Source organism: Gymnoscopelus braueri (assembly GCF_963280865.1).
Source record: "Gymnoscopelus braueri genome assembly, chromosome: 17".
Classification (NCBI taxonomy): Eukaryota; Metazoa; Chordata; class Actinopteri; order Myctophiformes; family Myctophidae; genus Gymnoscopelus; species Gymnoscopelus braueri.
In genome coordinates this window covers 2,454,635-2,474,114 of record NC_137617.1, presented here as the reverse complement: position 1 = coordinate 2,474,114, position 19,480 = coordinate 2,454,635, and positions in this window count along the sequence as shown.

Here is a 19,480-nt window from a genome sequence, read left to right as displayed (position 1 = left end):
TCATTGTTAGGGAGAGTTTGTGTACCCCTGACGTCGAATTGCTCTCTGTCTCTCTGCGGCCAGCGTATCTGCCGAGGGAGTTCCCACAGATATTTATTACAGTCGTTTATATACATCCAAAAGCTAATGAGGCTAGCGCCTGTGAGCAAATTCTCAGGGTTGTACAGAAACTACAACTAATCTCCCCTGACGCACCAAATCTCATTCTTGGCGACATGAACCATGTGTCCCTGAAAAAGACTCTCAGAGACTTCCATCAATACGTAAAATGTCCAACCAGGTCCAACAAAACCTTAGACATGTGTTTTGGTAATGTCAAAGACGCATACAAATCTGTACCCCTCCCACCCCTGGGGGCCTCCGATCATAACTGTGTGCACCTTGTCCCTGTCTACCGCACTGCTCTAAAACGTGGTAAAGTGCAGAACATCCGCATTAAGGACTGGAATGATAACAACGCCTGTGAGACCCTCCGGGGCCTCCTTTAGGACACACACTGGGACATGTTCTCTGAGTCCTCTGCCGACATCAATGAACTGACGGATGTTGTTACTAGCTGGTCTTTGTATTGTGAGAATATTGTTATCCCTGAGAAAACTATCAAAGTGTACCCAAACTCTAAACCGTGGGTATCTAAATCCCTTAGATCTCCTCTGCAGAAGAAGAATAAGGCCTTTAAAGAGGGAAACACAGTAGAACTGAGAAGTATACACAAATACATTAAAAGAGAGGTATGGGCTAGTAAAAAGACCTACAAGGAAAAAATTGAGAGCCAACTTAGAGCAAATAACCTAGGCTCTGCCTGGGATGGTATGAAAACCATAACAGGGATGAAAGTAAACGGCAGAAAAAAGGTTATACTAGCCAATTACAACTGTGACCAGCAACTGGCTCAGAGCCTCAATGATATTTATGTCAGATTCGACACCCATGACTTCAGTGAAAATCACTGTGAGATCAGAAACAGACTTCTGTCTGCCCCCCCCCCTCCAGATCTTTCTTTGACGAGCAGGATGTGATCAACTGCTTCAAAAAATGCAACCCTCGAAAAAGTTCAGGCCCGGACCACATCGGTGGTCGCTTATTAAATACCTGCGCCGAACAATTAGGTCCCATTTTTAATTCTATTTTTAAACTATCTCTTAGCCAGCAGAGAGTACCCTCCCTTTGGAAACGGTCCACTGTTGTACCCGTAGCCAAGAGCAGCAAACCTAAAATGCTCAACGATTTCAGACCCGTGGCTCTTACTTCCCTTGTCATGAAACAGTTTGAGAGGCTCCTCAAGTCAGAGCTTGTGGCCAAAACTGAGAGCCTCCTTGACCCTTTTCAGTTTGCATATAGGAAAGGCAGAGGCTAGTTCTCAAGCATCTTGAGGGCAGTAAAAAGCATGCCAGGTTGCTTTTTATTGATTTCTCCTCTGCGTTCAATACGATCCAGCCCCATGTTCTGGTTGAGAAATTAATGAACAACTTCAGTGTAGACCCATGTCTGGTGGGCTGGATCCTTGACTTCTTAACCAACAGATCTCAATGTGTAAGGGTGAATGAGACAGTGTCTAGCCTTCTGTCCACCTCCACTGGTTCGCCACAGGGCTGTGTTCTTTCTGCTCTCTTGTTTATTTTGTACACGGACGACTGTCGCAGTAATCACGACAACCGTTTCATCATAACATACGCAGATGACTCAGTCATTGTCAGCCTTCTCGACAATGACGAGGTCGGGCATGGCCAGGTCACAGAGGACTTCTTGTCCTGCTGCAATGATGCATTCCTTGAATTGAACATCTCAAAAACAAAAGAGCTCTATATTGACTTCAGACGTGGTCCCCATCCCACCCAGAACACTGATATCTGTGGCCAGCCAGTGGAAATCGTACCCAGTTATAAATACCTGGGCACGATTATCGACAGCAAACTGAAATTTGATGCTAACACTGAGATGCTGTGTAAAAAGGGCCAGCAACGCCTTTTCTGCCTACGGAAATTAGCCAGATTTAATGTAACAGAGACCTGATGAAACTGTTTTATAGTGCCTATGTACATTCTGTCATCTCCTTCTCCATCATCTGTTGGTATGGTAACCTCGCCATTAGAGATAAAAATTATCTTAGAAGGATTGTGAAAACAGCCTCCAAGATGACTGGCATCCAGTTGGAGAGCCTCGATCCTTTTTACAACAGACAGCTGCTTATGAAGGCCAGGTCCATTCGGCAGGATAGTACACATCCACTCAAGTCAGAGTACAGGCTGTTGCCATCTGGCCGTCGTCTGGGAGCCCCTGGTGTTAGTAATAACAGATATAAGCACTCTTTTGTCCCTGCCTCGATTCGTGCAGCCAACGCTGCCGTTAACAGGTAAATGATGATATGCTGATGATGATGACGATGGTGGACAAACAAGCACTTTATTAACAAGCACTTTATGCCAGCACTTTATATCGTAGCACTTTTTCTGGATGTAGCCTTTATTTTTATTTTTTTATTGTCTATTCTGTACTTGCACTAGATGCGCCCAGGTCTCTGTTTATGCTATGGTGTTTCACGTCTGTTGTTGTCCTGTACTGTTTGTATGTTTTAAACCACTACCTCTTTGCTGTAAACCTAATTGCCCTCTTGGGACACTAATAAAGACCTTGAACCTATACGGCCGATCAGGGTGCCGATGATGGAAATCCCGGAAGAGAGCGCAGGGTCACAAATGTAACGCCGAGGGACCCAGCAGTGATCCTTCGGCCCATAACCCTTCCAGTCCACCAGATACTGTAGCCCCCGATCACGGCGGCGAACATCAAGCAGACGGCGTACAGTATAGACCGGGCCACCATCTAGCATCCTGGGAGGAGGAGGGGGCAGAACAGGGGGGGACAGAGCACTAGTGACCACTGGCTTTGTACGCGACACGTGGAACGTTGGAGGAACCCGAAGGGTCCGGGGCAGCTTCAGGCGGACCGTGGCCGGATTGATGACCTTGATAATGAGAAAAGGACCAATGAATCTACGAGACAGCTTACAGGATTCCCTCCGAAGGGGCAGATCTACGGAGCCCCTAAAGGGCCATGGTGCAGATTTTTTTTTATCTCGTTCTAACGACATATACGTCGTTCTAACATCTTATTAACTTGAGCGCTCGAGATCCTAAGACGTTCCCACATCATAATAAAGTGTGGGAACGAGATCCTTATGTCGTGCGCTCGAGATCCTTATCTCGTTCTAACGTCTTATTAACTTGAGCACTCGAGATCCTAAGACGTTCCCACATCATAATAAAGTGTGGGAACAAGATCCTTATGTCGTGCGCTCAAGATCCTTATCTCGTTCTAACGTCTTATTAACTTGAGCGCTCGAGATCCTAAGTTGTTCCCACATCATAATTAAAGTGAGAGAACAAGATCCTTATACTCACCTTTACGCACGGTGGATTTACTTGGATTATAATATATAATAGCCTGTGCGACAGTGTGCGTCCATCCTATTCTTTATTATGGTGAACGAATTGATGCTATTATTATAATACTAATAATTATTATTATCGTTTTGTCCTTGTTGGTGTACAGTTGGTTCTGGTTGCAATGGATACAGTAGCTGTCGGGCCGGGCGCACAACGCGCAGAATGGCAACATCAGGCTCTCTCTCTCTCTCTCTCTCTCTCTCTCTCTCTCTCTCTCTCTCTCTCTCTCTCGCTCTCTCTCTCTCTCTCTCTCTCTGCTAATTCTAAACGAAAATCTGTGATTCTAATTTTCCTATGATCACCAGAAGTGAGAGTGTCAATTCCTTGATCAAATATGGTTTTATTCAAAGGAAATCAAAGGCTACAGCTTATGGAGCCAACATCGGTATAGTGGCAAGTGTCTCAGAAAGAGTTTTCACCGCAACATAATTCCATTGCTCAGGAAATAAACAACGGATTACAATAATATAACATTCCCTATAATCAGTAACATGTAGGTGATACCTATGTCTATCAAATATGGTTTTATTGAAAGGCAATCAAAGGCTAGATCAAGCTTAGAAAGCAAACATCGGGTAATATCCGACGCTACGGCGGTGCCTCGGTGCGGCTGCTGAGTAAGACTATAGGACACTCATTTATGACATTGTGCCGTTTGTTCAACTCTCAACTCTTAGCAACAAAGTTTATTTTCATACAATAGGCCTATAGATTACATTTCAATATTAAAAGTAAATAGAAAAACAACACTTCTGGGTCCAATTAGTCTAGTTTTGTAATAGAGAGGAATAGTCACATATTCCCACCTATAAACATGTTTTTGCCCAATGCTGACAGCTGGTCAGCAGGTGGTTTCATGAATAGACAATATTTTGGACCAATTAGAAATATATATATATTTGCAAAAGCAGTGTTGGGTAACTAGTAAAGGCATTAAATTGGTTGTCAGTGGCTGGCAGCGCAGTGTGCACTGCACATCTAATCGCAAAAACCCGACGCTTATTTTGTCTTGATCAGCAGCGATACATTTGACAAAATACAGCGAAATCCCCAAATTCTTAATATCCAGTAAGCAATAGGAATTAACTGCAAACAAATTCAAAGTTGTATGCTATCAATATCACACAAAAGTAGAGAGAAGCTGTGATCTCACCTCACAAACAAATGGACAAGAAATAATCATTTTGCAAACAACATCATGTTCTGTTCGTGGAAAGTTTATTTCAGCAACTAGAAAGTGACAGTTTGACATAGTTTGAGACGTTTTTGCTGCGCAGGCCAGTCCTCGTTTAAGTTCATTGCTTTCATCTGTTGTTCTGCTGTGCGCAACAGGGCATATCTCCGCCAGGCCAGGTTAACTACCCAGGCCATGAAATTCATAGGCAGTCATATTAGCCAATTAAATTTGGCTAACAGATTTTCGTTGAGAATTAGCAGAGAGAGAGAGAGAGAGAGAGAGAGCGAGAGAGAGAGAGCGAGAGAGAGAGAGAGAGAGAGAGAGAGAGAGAGAGAGAGAGAGAGAGAGAGAGCCTGATGTTGCCATTCTGCGCGTTGTGCGCCCGGCCCGACAGCTACTGTATCCATTGCAACCAGAACCAACTGTACACCAACAAGGACAAAACGATAATAATAATTATTTAATTTAATTCCTATTGCTTACTGGATATTAAGAATTTGGGGATTTCGCTGTATTTTGTCAAATGTATCGCTGTTGGTCAAGACAAAATAAGCGTCGGGTTTTTGCGATTAGATGTGCAGTGCACACTGCGCTGCCAGCCACTGACAACCAATTTAGCTGTTGGTGAACTCTGACCCTTTGTATAAAGTGAGTTGAATTGATGTGATATGAATGCTCTGAGGAAGGCTCATAGCCGAAACGCGTAAGCGTTCAATTTATTGGTGTGCCAATAAAAAAAGTGGAAATGTGAGTAATTTGTCCTCCATTTAATTGAATTTTTTTGGATGTGCTACCTTTTTGGAATTTTTTTAATTCCTTTTTTTTATATGTATACTGAATTTGGGTCTAGCACTCCACTGAGAACCCATTGTTGATGCGCAACCTCTTTTTCTTATTTAACCAATTTAATACCTTTACTAGTTACCCAACACTGCTTTTGCAAATATATATATATTTCTAATTGGTCCAAAATATTGTCTATTCATGAAACCACCTGCTTGTTAAATTCTGTTCTTTTCGTCAAGAATCACCACAGAATTTATATATATTTAGCCCAGCCGGGCAATAGTTTATTAGTTCGCGCTCCAGCTCACATGTAAACAAGAACCGCACTCTGTCTGTCTAGTGCAACCAACAACAGGCGTCGTGTATGTCACGCACCTGTAGAACTAAGGTTCCTACTTAAGCAACAATAGGTTCCTACTTAAGCAACAATAGGACACCTATTGTAACATCTTTTCTCTTTTGATTTTTTCTTTTTTTTCATTTAACCAAACAATCACATGTCTGCCTTGTGCTTCTTTGTAAACAATAATACTTGCACCAAATAACATTTCAAAATATTTTCTTTTGCACATGGCATACATACATTTCAACATGTCTCTTTTTTTTCCTTTTTTTTTCTTCATGCATTAATCATGCCAGAGTTTAATCTCATAATGTACTCACCAGTGCCAGCGTTTTATTGTTGTTTTTTTGTTTTTTTCATGTCGCCACAGACCTCGCTAAATAAGTTAAAAGTGCGCGTTCATTTGGTTCTAAACACACAGCGGATCCGTGAGAAACGGCCAGCGAAAACAGTTTCCAAATGCGAGCCGCCATCTTGAAGATACAGCCGATCAACGGTAAACAGTGATCAGCGAGGAGAAAAACAACAACCGAGAAAATCGAGTTTTAAACAGGATCCCAGACAGGAAGCGGATACGATCGAAAAAAACGGAACCCGAATAATTCTGTTTTCGACCGGAAACCGGAAACGGAAATGGATCAAAAAAATTCGGAAAGTGCACCTGGGGCACTTTCAATGGGAATCGGCGGTTCGCGTAGATCTACGCGACTGGCACGCTGCGGCTTTAAATAGGTTCGCGTAGATCTACGCGATTGGCATTCAATGTGTTAATCACATTTTCAATAAACATCAGTGCATTTTTTGTCCCCCTTTTTTTTCTCTCCCCCCCAAAGGTCATACAGTGGACACAAAGTCCTTGAAACGTTGTGGCTTCACAACTGTGCGACCAGTTCTGGTGGTAACTGGTGTGTCACTGTCATCAGTGCTTGTGGTCATGTTCACCTCAGGGACAGAGCGTGTGTGTGTGTCTGTATGTCTCTCAGGGATAGTGTGTGTGTCTGTCTGTGTAGGAACAGTCCCTGAGTGACTGAGGTCAACAGTCTCTGTGTCCATCGGGGTCCCGCCATGTTCACGTCTGAGGTGTCTGCGATTCCTCCTAAGCACTCTGCCACTGTCCAACTGGACCTCATAGGACCGTGCATCAACAGACCTCAGCACCCTGCCTACTCGCCAGACAGTATAAGGTGCAAAGGGCTGTACTCTCACACAGTCACCTGTTTTCAGTGTGTCCAGGTCTTTTGCTGATCTGTCATAGTAGACACACTGACGATTCTGTTTTATTTGCAGCTCTTTCTGTACCTTGTTGACTTTCGGCTGCAGAAGACTTGCTTTGGTTGGGAGTAGCGTTTTAGTACGCCTACTGAGTAGTCTCTGTGCTGGACTAGTGTCCATTCCCTGCGATGGTGTGTTACGATGATCTAGAATTGCCAGATAAGGGTCCCTTCCAGCCGCTTTGGCTTTGTACATGAGTCTCTTTGCTGTCTTTACAGCTGATTCGGCTTTGCCGTTGCTCTGAGGGTAACCTGGTGACGAGGTCTTATGCTGGAATTCCCATAGTCTTCTGAATCTCTGGAACTCCTGCGATGAGTATTGTGGGCCATTATCCGAAAATAAAATGTCTGGGATCCCTTGACGCGAAAAATGGGCTTTCAGCTTCCTTATCACTGTTGTAGACTTTGTGTCAGGCAGATGGTCTATCTCCCAGAAGTTTGAATAATAGTCTACAGTGACCAGGTAGTCTTTATTATCGAATGAAAACAGATCTGTGCCCACCTTTGCCCATGGTCTGCTCGGAATCTCATGTGGAGTCAGTGTTTCCTTCTGCTGTTTATAGTCCACTGACCTGCATATGTCACATTTGGCTATATAGGTCTTGATCTGATCGTTCATGCCCTGCCAGTAGACACACTCTCTAGCCCTCCGCAGGCATCCTTCCACACCCAGATGAGAGGAGTGTAGACGCTGAGTGATCTCTCTTTTCAGTGCATCAGGAACAACAGCGCGTTCGCCCCTGAACACTATTCCATCTTGAAATGTCAGCTCACCTTGGAATGAGAAGTACGGTCTGATTTCACTTGGTGTCATTGCCTTGTCTTTTGGCCATCCTTGGCGCATTGTTTCCATCAGCACCTGTAGTGTTTTGTCCTCGTTTGTTGCAGTGCGGATTGCATGGAGCCTGTCTTCAGAGATAGGTAAGTGTTGTACCATATTAACAGTCTCTATTTCAGCTTCCACTGAGCCAAAGGATGAACACTCAGGAAGATAGGCTCTGCTTAATGTGTCTGCCAGTACCATGTATTTTCCGGGCACATACACCACCTCCAAATCATATTTCTGAATGCGCAGCATCATTCTTTGCAATCTTTTAGGCGCACTCAGTAGGGGTTTTCTTACAATTGTTTCCAAGGGCTTGTGGTCACTTTGCACAGTAACTTTTCTGCCATAGGTGTACTGGTGGAACTTTTCCATGCTGAACACCATTGCTAAGAACTCTTTTTCTATTTGGGCATAGCCCCGCTCAGTCTTTGTGAGTGCTCTGCTCGCAAATGCGACTGGCTTGCCATTCTGCATAAGCGCTGCACCCAAACCGGTGTCTGATGCATCACACTGTACAGTTAGCTCTTCCTCCGGGTTGTAGTATTTCAGCACTGGCGCATCTGTAATAGTTCCTTTCAGATTGAGGAACGATTCCTCATGTTGTGCTGTCCAGTCCCACGTACAGTCCTTATGTGTCAACTGCCTCAACGTCTCACACTGGTCAGAGAGATGAGGGCAGAACTTGGCCAGGTAATTAGCCATTCCTAACAGCCTCTGTATGCCTTTCACATCCGTTGGCTGTGGCATCTGTTTGACAGCACGCACCTTTTCCGGATCAATTTTGAGGCCTTCAGCTGTCAGAAGATGTCCTATGTATGTTGTCTCCTTTTGTCTCAGTTTGAATTTGTCTCCGTTCAGTTTTATGTCTTTTTGTCTGCATCGGGTCAGGAGCAGTCTCAGCTTTTCATCATGGTCACGCTCAGCTGCCTCCTGTGTGTCACCTTGACCTGTAATCAGCACATCATCTGCTATTATGTAGAGGCCAGGCAGGTCTTCTAATGCTTGGTTCAGCTTTCTTTGAAAGATCTCTGGTGCCGGGCTTATACCCATTGGCATCCTCAGCCATCGGTACCGTCCAAATGGGGTCGAAAACGTTGTCAGGTGACTGGACTCAGCTTCCAGCTTGACATGCCAGAAACCGCTCTTGACATCACACACGGTGAAGACTCTAGCTTTGGACAGATCAGGGAGTATGTCCTCGATGGTCTGTAGTGGAAAGTGACTGCGCTTCAGCGCCTTGTTTAAGGGCCTTGGATCGATACATATTCTCAGCTTCCCATTCGGTTTCTGTACGACTACCATTCCGCTGATCCAATCTGTACTGCACTCGACTGGTGCGATGATTCCTCTGCGCTGCAGGTCCTGCAGTTCCGCTTTTAGGGGTTTCATCATAGCAACTGGAACACGTCTCTTTGGCAGCTGTACAGGTTTCACTGTGTTGTCAATCTCTATTTTATATTCACCCTCCAGACAGCCGTCCCCAGTGAACACGTCTGCATATTCTGCTTTAATCTGTCCCAGTGTCCACTGTCCTCTAGTGGGCTTGTCTGAGGTCACAATGCTGTCTATTGCCATTATGTTCTCATAATGCACCTTTATCAGTTTCATAGCCTCACTGGCTCTTTTCCCAAGCAGTGGCACACTGCAGTCATTATCCACTACTTCAAACTGCAACTGGTACAGTTTCTGGTTCCTTGGGTTTCGCAACTTTACTTTACATTTTCCCAGTGGCTTCAGTTTGCTCTTATTGTACATCACAAGTACTGTTTTGGTCTCTTCGAGTTTAGTGTCAGGGTTTAGCAGGTAGAGTGGAATTATGTTGCAACTAGCACCACAGTCTATTTGGAATTTCACTACATCTTTGCCCAGTAACATGCCTGCAAATAGCTGTGTATCATTAGCTTTCTTAGTGTCTACTGCATTCACATTCTCAGTCTCTGTTGCAGTAACACAGAGGACGTCTTCATATTCCTCATCACTGTCACACTCAGTTGCTGCTACATTATGCACACGTTTCTTAAATTTGTCTGTGCTTGCTCTACACACAGCTGCGAAGTGGTTGTCTTTGCCACACATTTTGCACTTCTTACCGAATGCTGGGCACTTCCGTTTGTCACGTTCATGCGTTTTCCCACAAAACTTGCACTCCACTGTGTTCTTTGTGTAGTTTTGGCGCGCTGCTCCGCCTCCGCTCACAGCGTGCACCTCCTCTTCCATCCTCGGTCCCGAGATGGTTCTGCTGTTTTCCCGCGACAGCTCTGCTGCTCTGCACAGTTGAATGCACGTATCCAGCTCCATTTTCTTTTCACGAAGCAGTCTCTCTCTCATGCTTGCGTCGTTAAGTCCACATACAATCCGATCGCGGATGAGTGAGTCTCTCCATGTCCCAAAGTTGCACGTCCTTGCCAACAGCTTTAGTTCTGTGACATAATTGTCAATCGTTTCACTGCCGCCTTGGTTCTTTGTGAAAAAACGATAGCGTTCCACAATCTCATTAATGCTAGGGTTGCAATGTTCATCAAACTTTTTAATAACGTCATCCAACTTCCATTCAGATTTGGGCGTATCTCCCATCAGCGTGTCCAGTAGCTCTCTGCCACTTTCGCCGACTAGGTAACAGAACAACTTAACTTTTTTCTTTACGTCCTCCTCGTCGTCGTTGTCCAACGTTAAATCCACATAAAGGACAAATTCGTCCCTCCACGTCTTCCATGTCCGGGAAAGATTCCCAGTATCCAGACACAGGGTCTGCGGTGGTTTCAATCCATCCATATCGCACTGGTCGGTCGGCGAGTCAGGTACAAACAGGTCTCTCTCACCTCCGTGGAAATCACTGCAGTTGCTTTTTTATAAAACTTCTTCAGGCTTAGTTCACAACCGCTGCCACCATGTTAAATTCTGTTCTTTTCGTCAAGAATCACCACAGAATTTATATATATTTAGCCCAGCCGGGCAATAGTTTATTAGTTCGCGCTCCAGCTCACATGTAAACAAGAACCGCACTCTGTCTGTCTAGTGCAACCAACAACAGGCGTCGTGTATGTCACGCACCTGTAGAACTAAGGTTCCTACTTAAGCAACAATAGGTTCCTACTTAAGCAACAATAGGACACCTATTGTAACACTGCTGACCAGCTGTCAGCATTGGGCAAAAACATGTTTATAGGTGGGAATATGTGACCATTCCTCTCTATTACAAAACTAGACTAATTGGACCCAGAAGTGTTGTTTTTCTATTTACTTTTAATATCGAAATGTAATCTATAGGCCTATTGTATGAAAATAAACTTTGTTGCTAAGAGTTGAGAGTTGAACAAACGGCACAATGTCATAAATGAGTGTCCTATAGTCTTACTCAGCAGCCGCACCGAGGCACCGCCGTAGCGTCGGATATTACCCGATGTTTGCTTTCTAAGCTTGATCTAGCCTTTGATTGCCTTTCAATAAAACCATATTTGATAGACATAGGTATCACCTACATGTTACTGATTATAGGGAATGTTATATTATTGTAATCTGTTGTTTATTTCCTGAGCAATGGAATTATGTTGCGGTGAAAACTCTTTCTGAGACACTTGCCACTATACCGATGTTGGCTCCATAAGCTGTAGCCTTTGATTTCCTTTGAATAAAACCATATTTGATCAAGGAATTGACACTCTCACTTCTGGTGATCATAGGAAAATTAGAATCACAGATTTTCGTTGAGAATTAGCAGAGAGAGAGAGAGAGAGAGAGAGAGAGAGAGAGAGAGAGAGCCTGATGTTGCCATTCTGCGCGTTCCGTGCGTCCATTGCAACCAGAACCAACTGTACACCAACAAGGACAAAACGATAATAATAATTATTAGTATTATAATAATAGCATCAATTCGTTCACCATAATAAAGAATAGGATGGACGCACACTGTCGCACAGGCTATTATATCGCATAATCCAAGTAAATCCACCGTGCGTAAAGGTGAGTATAAGGATCTTGTTCTCTCACTTTAATTATGATGTGGGAACAACTTAGGATCTCGAGCGCTCAAGTTAATAAGACGTTAGAACGAGATAAGGATCTTGAGCGCACGACAAGGATCTTGTTCCCACACTTTATTATGATGTGGGAACGTCTTAGGATCTCGAGCGCTCAAGTTAATAAGAAAGGATCTTGTTCCCACACTTTATTATGATGTGGGAACGAGATAAGGATCTCGAGCGCACGACATAAGGATCTCGTTCCCACACTTTATTATGATGTGGGAACGTCTTAGGATCTCGAGCGCTCAAGTTAATAAGATGTTAGAACGACATATATGTCGTTAGAACGAGATAAAAAAAAATCTGCACCATGGCCCTTTAGGGGCTCCGTACAGATCAGCTGTCGACAACCACACCTTCTGTCCAGGTTGATAAACTGGAGCTGGAACCCACCTTCGATTTGTGTGTCTCTCATTCCTCCAGGCTCGACAACAGCGATGGAGGTAGGCCTGAACCAAGGGGACGGCCATGTCCCCCTCCTCGACTGGGTATAGAGGGGGTTGGTAGCCCAGGGAACACGGGAAGGGAGACAAGCTGGTAGCCGTGCTAGTCGCAGAGTTGTGAGCATACTCCGCCCACACAAGCTGAGACGCCCAGGTAGACTGATAGGAGTAGGCTGTGCAATGCAACGTGGTCTCCAGCTCTTGGTTCCATCAACTTGACTCAACTTGACCATTGGTTTGGGGATGAAAGCCTGAGGACAGACCAACCGTGGCACCGAGCGCAGTGCGAGGTGAACTGAGGGCCACGGTCTGAAACAATGTCAGCAGGAATAACATGAATACGGAAAACATGTTTAACTAGGAGGTTGCCTGTCTCAGTGGCAGAGGGGAGCTTAGGGAGAGCAATACAGTTTAGAAAAACGGTCTATGATGGTAAAAATAACCTTCGGAAGGCGGGAGACCGTTGACAAAATCCATAGCGATGTGGGACCAAGGGCACTGAGGAATAGGTAGAGGGCGAAGGAGACCAGAGCTGGGTTGGTTAGAGGTCACACTGAACACCCAGCCACGTAACCTCTATCATCCACCTCCATGGAGGGCTACCAGAAGTGAAGATGAAGGACCTCAATGGTGCGTTTCCTACCAGGGTGACAGTTGATCCGGGAGGCATGCGCCACTGGAGAACACTAGAGTACGGAGTCGGGGACGAATAAATGACCTGGACGACCGTGCCTGGATCTGGCTGGGCGCACTGGGCCTCAAGAATGGCCGACTCAATGTCCTAAGTAAGTGCAGCGACAACACAGAAGGGGGACAGGATGGTCTCAGGAGGTGCAGTTGCCTCATCAGCAGCATACTGACATGACAGGGCATCAGTCTTAGTGTTCTTGGAGCCCGGCTGGTAGGTCAGGGTGAACTGAAAACGTCCCAAGAACAGGGCCCATCTGGCCTTACGTGAGTTGAGCCATCTTGCTGTCTTGAGGTAGGCTAGGTTCTTGTGGTCCGTCCAAACCAAGAAAGGGTATTCAGCGCCCTCCAGCCAGTGTCTCAACTCCACTAAGGCTGGGACTACAACCAGAAGTTCACGATTCCCTACATCATAATTCCTCTCAGCAGCATCGAGCTTGTGGGGGAGGAAGGCGCAAGGATGGAGCTTCTGGTCTGAGGCTGACCGCTGGGAAAGAACAGCTCCGACCTCGACATCAGAGGCGTCTACCTCCACAACGAACTGCCGGGAGGGGTCAGGCTGAACCAAGAGAGGAGCAGTTGTGTATAGTCTTTTCAGCAGTTAGAAGGCAGCAGCAGCAGCAGCAGCCTCAGGAGTCTACTTGAACCTGGTCCTGGTTGAGTGAGGGCCGTCAGAGGATCTACAACGTGGCTATAGTTCCTGATGAAGCGGCGATAAAGATTTGTGAACCCCAAGAACCGCTGAAGCTGTTTGCGGGAGGTAGGCTGTGGCCCCTCTACCGTCACCTTGGAAGGATCCATGCTCATCTTCCCCTCTGAGATGATAAAGCCCAGGTAGGAGGTGGTTGGCACATTAAACTCACACTTCTTGGCCTTCACGAAAAGCTGGTTTTCAAGAAGCCTCTGAAACACCAGGCGAACATGATGGACATGTTCAGCCAAAGACTCAGAAAAAACAAAGATGTCATCTACGTAAAAAAAAAAACGGTTAAGCATGTCTCTTAAAACATCATTTACCATAGCCTGGAATACTGCAGGGCGTTAGTGAATCCAAATGGCATCACAAGGTACTCGAAGTTCCCTAGGGGGGTGTTGAATGGCGTCTTCCACTCGTCATCGCCATGGATCCGTACCAGGTGGTAGGCATTGCGCAGATCCAACTTAGAAAAGTCAGTAGCTCCCTCAAGGGGTTCAAACGCAGAGCTGATGAGTGGAAGGGGGTAACGGTTCTTGACTGTGATAATGTTCAAGCCTCTATAATCGATGCAGGGCCTCAGACTGCCATCCTTCTTCTCATCAAAGAAAAAAACCTGCTCCCACAGGTGACGAGGAGGGACGAATAAGGCCAGCAGCCAGGGACGTCTGAATATACTTTTCCATAGACTCACGTTCAGGGCGAGAGAGGTTGTACAGGCGGCTTCCCGGCAGCGGCGCGTCAGGCAGCAGCTCAATGGTGCAGTCATAGGGCCGATGACCGATGAGGTTGGAGAGAGAAAGCCCGCTGTTTGCTAAAAACCTCTCTAAATCATGGTACTCAGATGGCACAGTGTTCAGGTCTGGAGGAGTAACTGAGAGAGATGATTTGAGGGAGTTAGGGCCCAGGGCAGACTTGAGACAACAAGAATGACAAAAAACACTCCAACTACGAATAGTGCTTGACCTCCAGTCTACATGAGGATTGTGTAACATTAGTCAAGGAATTCCTAGTATCAGAGGAACATCAGGAGAGTGCATTACGAAAAAACTGATAATGCTCTTGGTGGTTACCAGAAATATGAAGAATAAGGGGTTCAGTCTTCTTGCACTCAACATATTGGTCTTTAGCGGCACCTCTAGGTCAACAAGGGAAATATTCAGTCTTTCGCGAACCGAGGAATCAATTAAACTTTGATCAGTGCTAGAATCTATTAAGGCTATTTAATGACTAGCTGCGCCTGAACAAGAGAGAGCAGTCCTGTTTGAAGTGGCCAGCCTTTTCGCAGGAGAAGCAACTGTTGTTATGCTTACGGCGACGTCGCTTGCCCGACTTGCATCGGCTCAGGCTGGCCTGGGGTGTTCCCGGAAAAGGTGGAGAACGTCAGGGAGAAAACACACGAGAGAAACGCTCACCTCATTCCCTTTGTCGTTGACGGTGCCTGTTATCGAGACGTACTGTATGGCAAGGGAAATGAGCGAGTCAAGATATTCAGACTCCTCACGAGCTGCTAGTTCATCCTTGATAGCCTCAGACAAGCCATGTTGAAAAACCTCTTGTAGCACAATATCATCCCACATACTCTCAGCAGCAAGAGAGCGGAATTCAACGCCGTACCTCGCAACGCTTCTGGAGCCTTGTTTTAGTGTCAACAGTCGTTTGGATGCCTCTCTCCCCCTCACTGGATGATCGAACACGGTTCTCATAGCCTGGGTGAAAGCCTCATAAGAATAACAAACATGAGACCGGCTCTCCCACATTGGCCTTGCCCACACCAATGCCTCTCCCTTTAAGCAGCCGAGAAGATAGGCAATACGTGAACGATCAGAGGAATATGCCTGCGGCTGAAGACTGAAAACAATTGAGCACTGAAGGAGGAAATCACAGCAGGTACCGAGATCACCGTCGTAACGCTCCGGTGCCAGAACATGAGGCTCCCGGGAGGAACCCGGTCGCTCAGTAGGTAAGTTCACCTCTTCATCATCAGGCGGCAGGGGGCGGATCTGGGCAGTGGTGTCATGTAGCTCTCTGCGTAGGCTGATCATGTTGCTGGAGAGGTCTCGCATGCCATTCATAATCTCTCTCAAACCCTGATCATGAGTTCCAAGCAAGGCGGCCTGACCAGCCAAGGTGTGTTGGATATTGTCTGAGTCTGCTGGGTTCATAATGTCTCAGTAATAATGTTAAGGCAGACAGTGAGTGAACCCCGATGCAGAACACACCAAGGAGACGTATATAAAGTAAACTAAAGAGTCAGACGACAGCTACCATGACAATAGTACCACAAAGGCATTAAAAACAAGGCGTCCGACCTCTCAAAACAAACTGGTCAGGTTACAGGCACAGCACCAGAGGGAGCTCCACTGATCTCGTTAAACCCAGATTCGGCACAAACATGGGGTTGAATTTGTTTTACTGCTAATGCCCTACCAACAGACATCAAAAAGTGTGAATCCTTAGTTACCCTCCTTCAAAATCGGCATAAAAGAGCACCTGCATTTTGTAACTGGTCCTAGTAAAGTGTAAGCTTAATACCAGAAATGACCCCCCAACTGTTTACTGTACATATAGTTTTATTGCTACTAGTGTTGATGATATCTTGATATTATTGTATGTCTTTATATGTCTCGATGAATTGAATACACATGACCCAGGCTAACTTTGATGTTGACTGCAGGAGCACAAAAACCTCCTGCTATCTACAAGTAGCAGTTAAACCATTGCTTCTCAAAATGGGGTATAATAAGTCAACAGATGCAAAGGTGGACGAGACACTACTGTTTGTTTTGGTAAAGTAAGTCATATACAGACATCTTTGACCAGAGGGGCACATATGGACATCTAGAAATAAGTAAGGGCCACCTTATTGTCTCCGCCAGGCCGAAAGGCATGGCGAGAGTACAGTATGTTTTACCCCCTGTCTGTCCGTCCGTCCGTGTGTGTGTCCGTCCGTCCGTGTGTCCGTCATTCTGTCTGTGTACAGCTAATCTCTGGCACCGTTGGCTTGATCACAGTGAAACTGTGCGCACACACTCCCTGGATGCCACAGCAGAACCTCTGCCCCAAGTTTTTCACATAAGCCTTTTATAGCGCTACCAGGAGGCTGATTTGTGCAACAATTTTTTTTTTGACAGTACTCCTACAGATTTTGTCCAAAAATGCTGCACATCGGTACACACAGTATCTCTATAGTCATTAAGCGAAACTGGTTATGTAAAACAATTGTTTTGATATAAGCATTCAGATTTTATCAAAATTTCACGCAAATCGGTACACATGATCTCTATAGTCATGTCATGTGACGGATCTGTTAGATTTTTCATATTCCATCCTGATTGGCTCAGATTGATATCTAAAGTTTGCAAGTTTTGCACAAAATGACGCAAATCATGAACGCAGCGTCCGATTAAGGTGAAACTTTGCATGCGCATTTGCACTACGTTGAGGAACAAATGTCACCCTTTTAACATTGCCGTATTATAGCGCCACCAGGAGGCCGATTTTTGCAACACTTTTCTTTTTTATATTACTCATACAAATGTTGTCCAAACATCATGCAAATCGGTACACATTATCTCTATAGTCAAGTGATCAAGATGGTTCTGTCCGATTTTTCATATTCCGTCCTGATTGGCGAATTCTGAACATTACTGGCCGACAATAACCTACCTGACCTGGCGGAGACCTGTGCTCCGAGGAGCACTTTTTCTAGTTTATTATGTATTGGCCATAGTCTTTACACTATGTTTGTGTGAGTAACATGAGTAGTTGAAGTTTGCTTAAAAATGATTAACATGCCCACATCGTTAAGTGCAGGGTTTACAAGCATTGATAGGCTACTGTACATTCACATCAGGAATTCAAATAATTTGAGAAATCATAGCAACACATACAGATGCACAGCAAATAGCTGCCTGCAGCACAGGCACACATGTCATGCAGTCACATCACCACCAGTGTGCTTCTACAGCAACCATGACAGCCATGACCAATATCTTTTGTTTATCAATATCTAAGCTATAATGATTATAACATTGGCACGGCGGCCTGCTAATTCTGTACAAATAAATCCTTCAAAAACCATCGTGTTTATGTATGAATGATTTCAAAAGTGGGTTCAGATTCTATTAAATAAGCATTTTTGTATTCTTATTTATTTATTATTATTCGAAATAACCCATAAATAACTCATGGGGTGGGGGTTTGATAAAGTGCGAGAGTCCGTGCTCTCCTTGGCTTGACAGGACCACAATGGAAACAAGGCCTTATATTAGGGCTTTTTGTCAGGATCTGCGTTTCTGTCTAGTTTTTTAAGTGTTTCTGGTTTTTATTTTGTAGTATCGTTACAATTGTTTCCTGTAGTTCTGTACGGGGTCATCCCTATGTTCCCCGGGTTCTATGTTCCCCACTAAGGTTAGGGTTAGGGTTAGGTTTAGGTTAGGTCCTATATTCCCCGCTCTCCCTAGGAAAGCGGGGAACATAGGACCCGGGAACATAGGACCCGGGGAACATAGGACCCGGGGAACATAGGTACGGTCCCGTTCTGTACCTGCCTTGTCTAACCAGTCTTGTGATTTGTTTGTGTTTCCACCTGTGTCCTCTTAGTCCCCCAGCGTATCCCAGTGTTGATTGTCAGTTGAGTTCACCAGTGTCCTGTTATCCCTGTGTCTATTTAAACCCTGTGTTTGAAAATGTTCTTTGTTAGTTACTCAGATGTCGTCCACGATTGTTCAGTGTCATTTGCCTGCCTCGTTTTTCAGTTTGTTAATAAACTGCTGGACTTGACCTGCCTGCCTTCAGTGTCTGCATTTGGGTCCTCGTACAACACTTACCCCTGACACTTTTTGTGCTATCCTCTTAACACCATTGTATAATCGTACCACTGTAATATTTGCAAACTCTTCATAAAAAGCTTAAGTGCAAATAAATCTAAGTGTCACCATGATAGATAAAAATAGCCAAGTTCACATTAACTTCGTCACAGTCGCCTCCGCACTTGCGTGTGCGTGCACGCATAAAGTACTGCGAAGCCTACGGGCTGATCCCAATTAAAAAAAACTTTGTTATCAAGAGAGATGAAAACATGCTCTGTAGCCTCGTTACTGAAGCGTGCTCCTGTCGTGGCACACACGCACACGCATGCACACACACACACACACACGCGCGCACACACACACACACACACACACACACACACACACACACACACACACACACACACACACACACACACACACACACACACACACACACACTCACTATCATAAGTAGCCTAAATTATTATTGTCATAAAATCCTTGTTTTCATAGACCTGGTTGCTTGTTTCTCTCACGAAACCTGGCAACCCCGTTGTTGTTTAAAGGCGTAGTGAAATGAAAAATATGTTTTTCACACTTTTAGAGCATATCTGTGGTCATCATATGGGCATACCTAACAATAGATGCAAAAAAAAGTGTATTTGTGTATTATAACATCAAAAGTACAGCCTTAATTGGTCCTATCAAACGAAAACGTAATGCGTGATGACGTATGGTGACTCTCCTGAATAATGTAGTAGGACAGATTGATTGACAGTCTGTCAATCAATCTTCAACCACTAGCCAGGTAGACTGTTGAATAATTAATTAGCTGGTGACCATCCCCATCTTGGTAGCTACCTCCATTCACTCATCAGCAACCATGAGTAAGAAACGCTGTTTTGGGTGGTTCATCATCCCAAAACCTTTTCAGTTTCCCCAAAATTCCATGGCTACGTGCGCGCTGGCTGGAATTCATCCACTTTGAG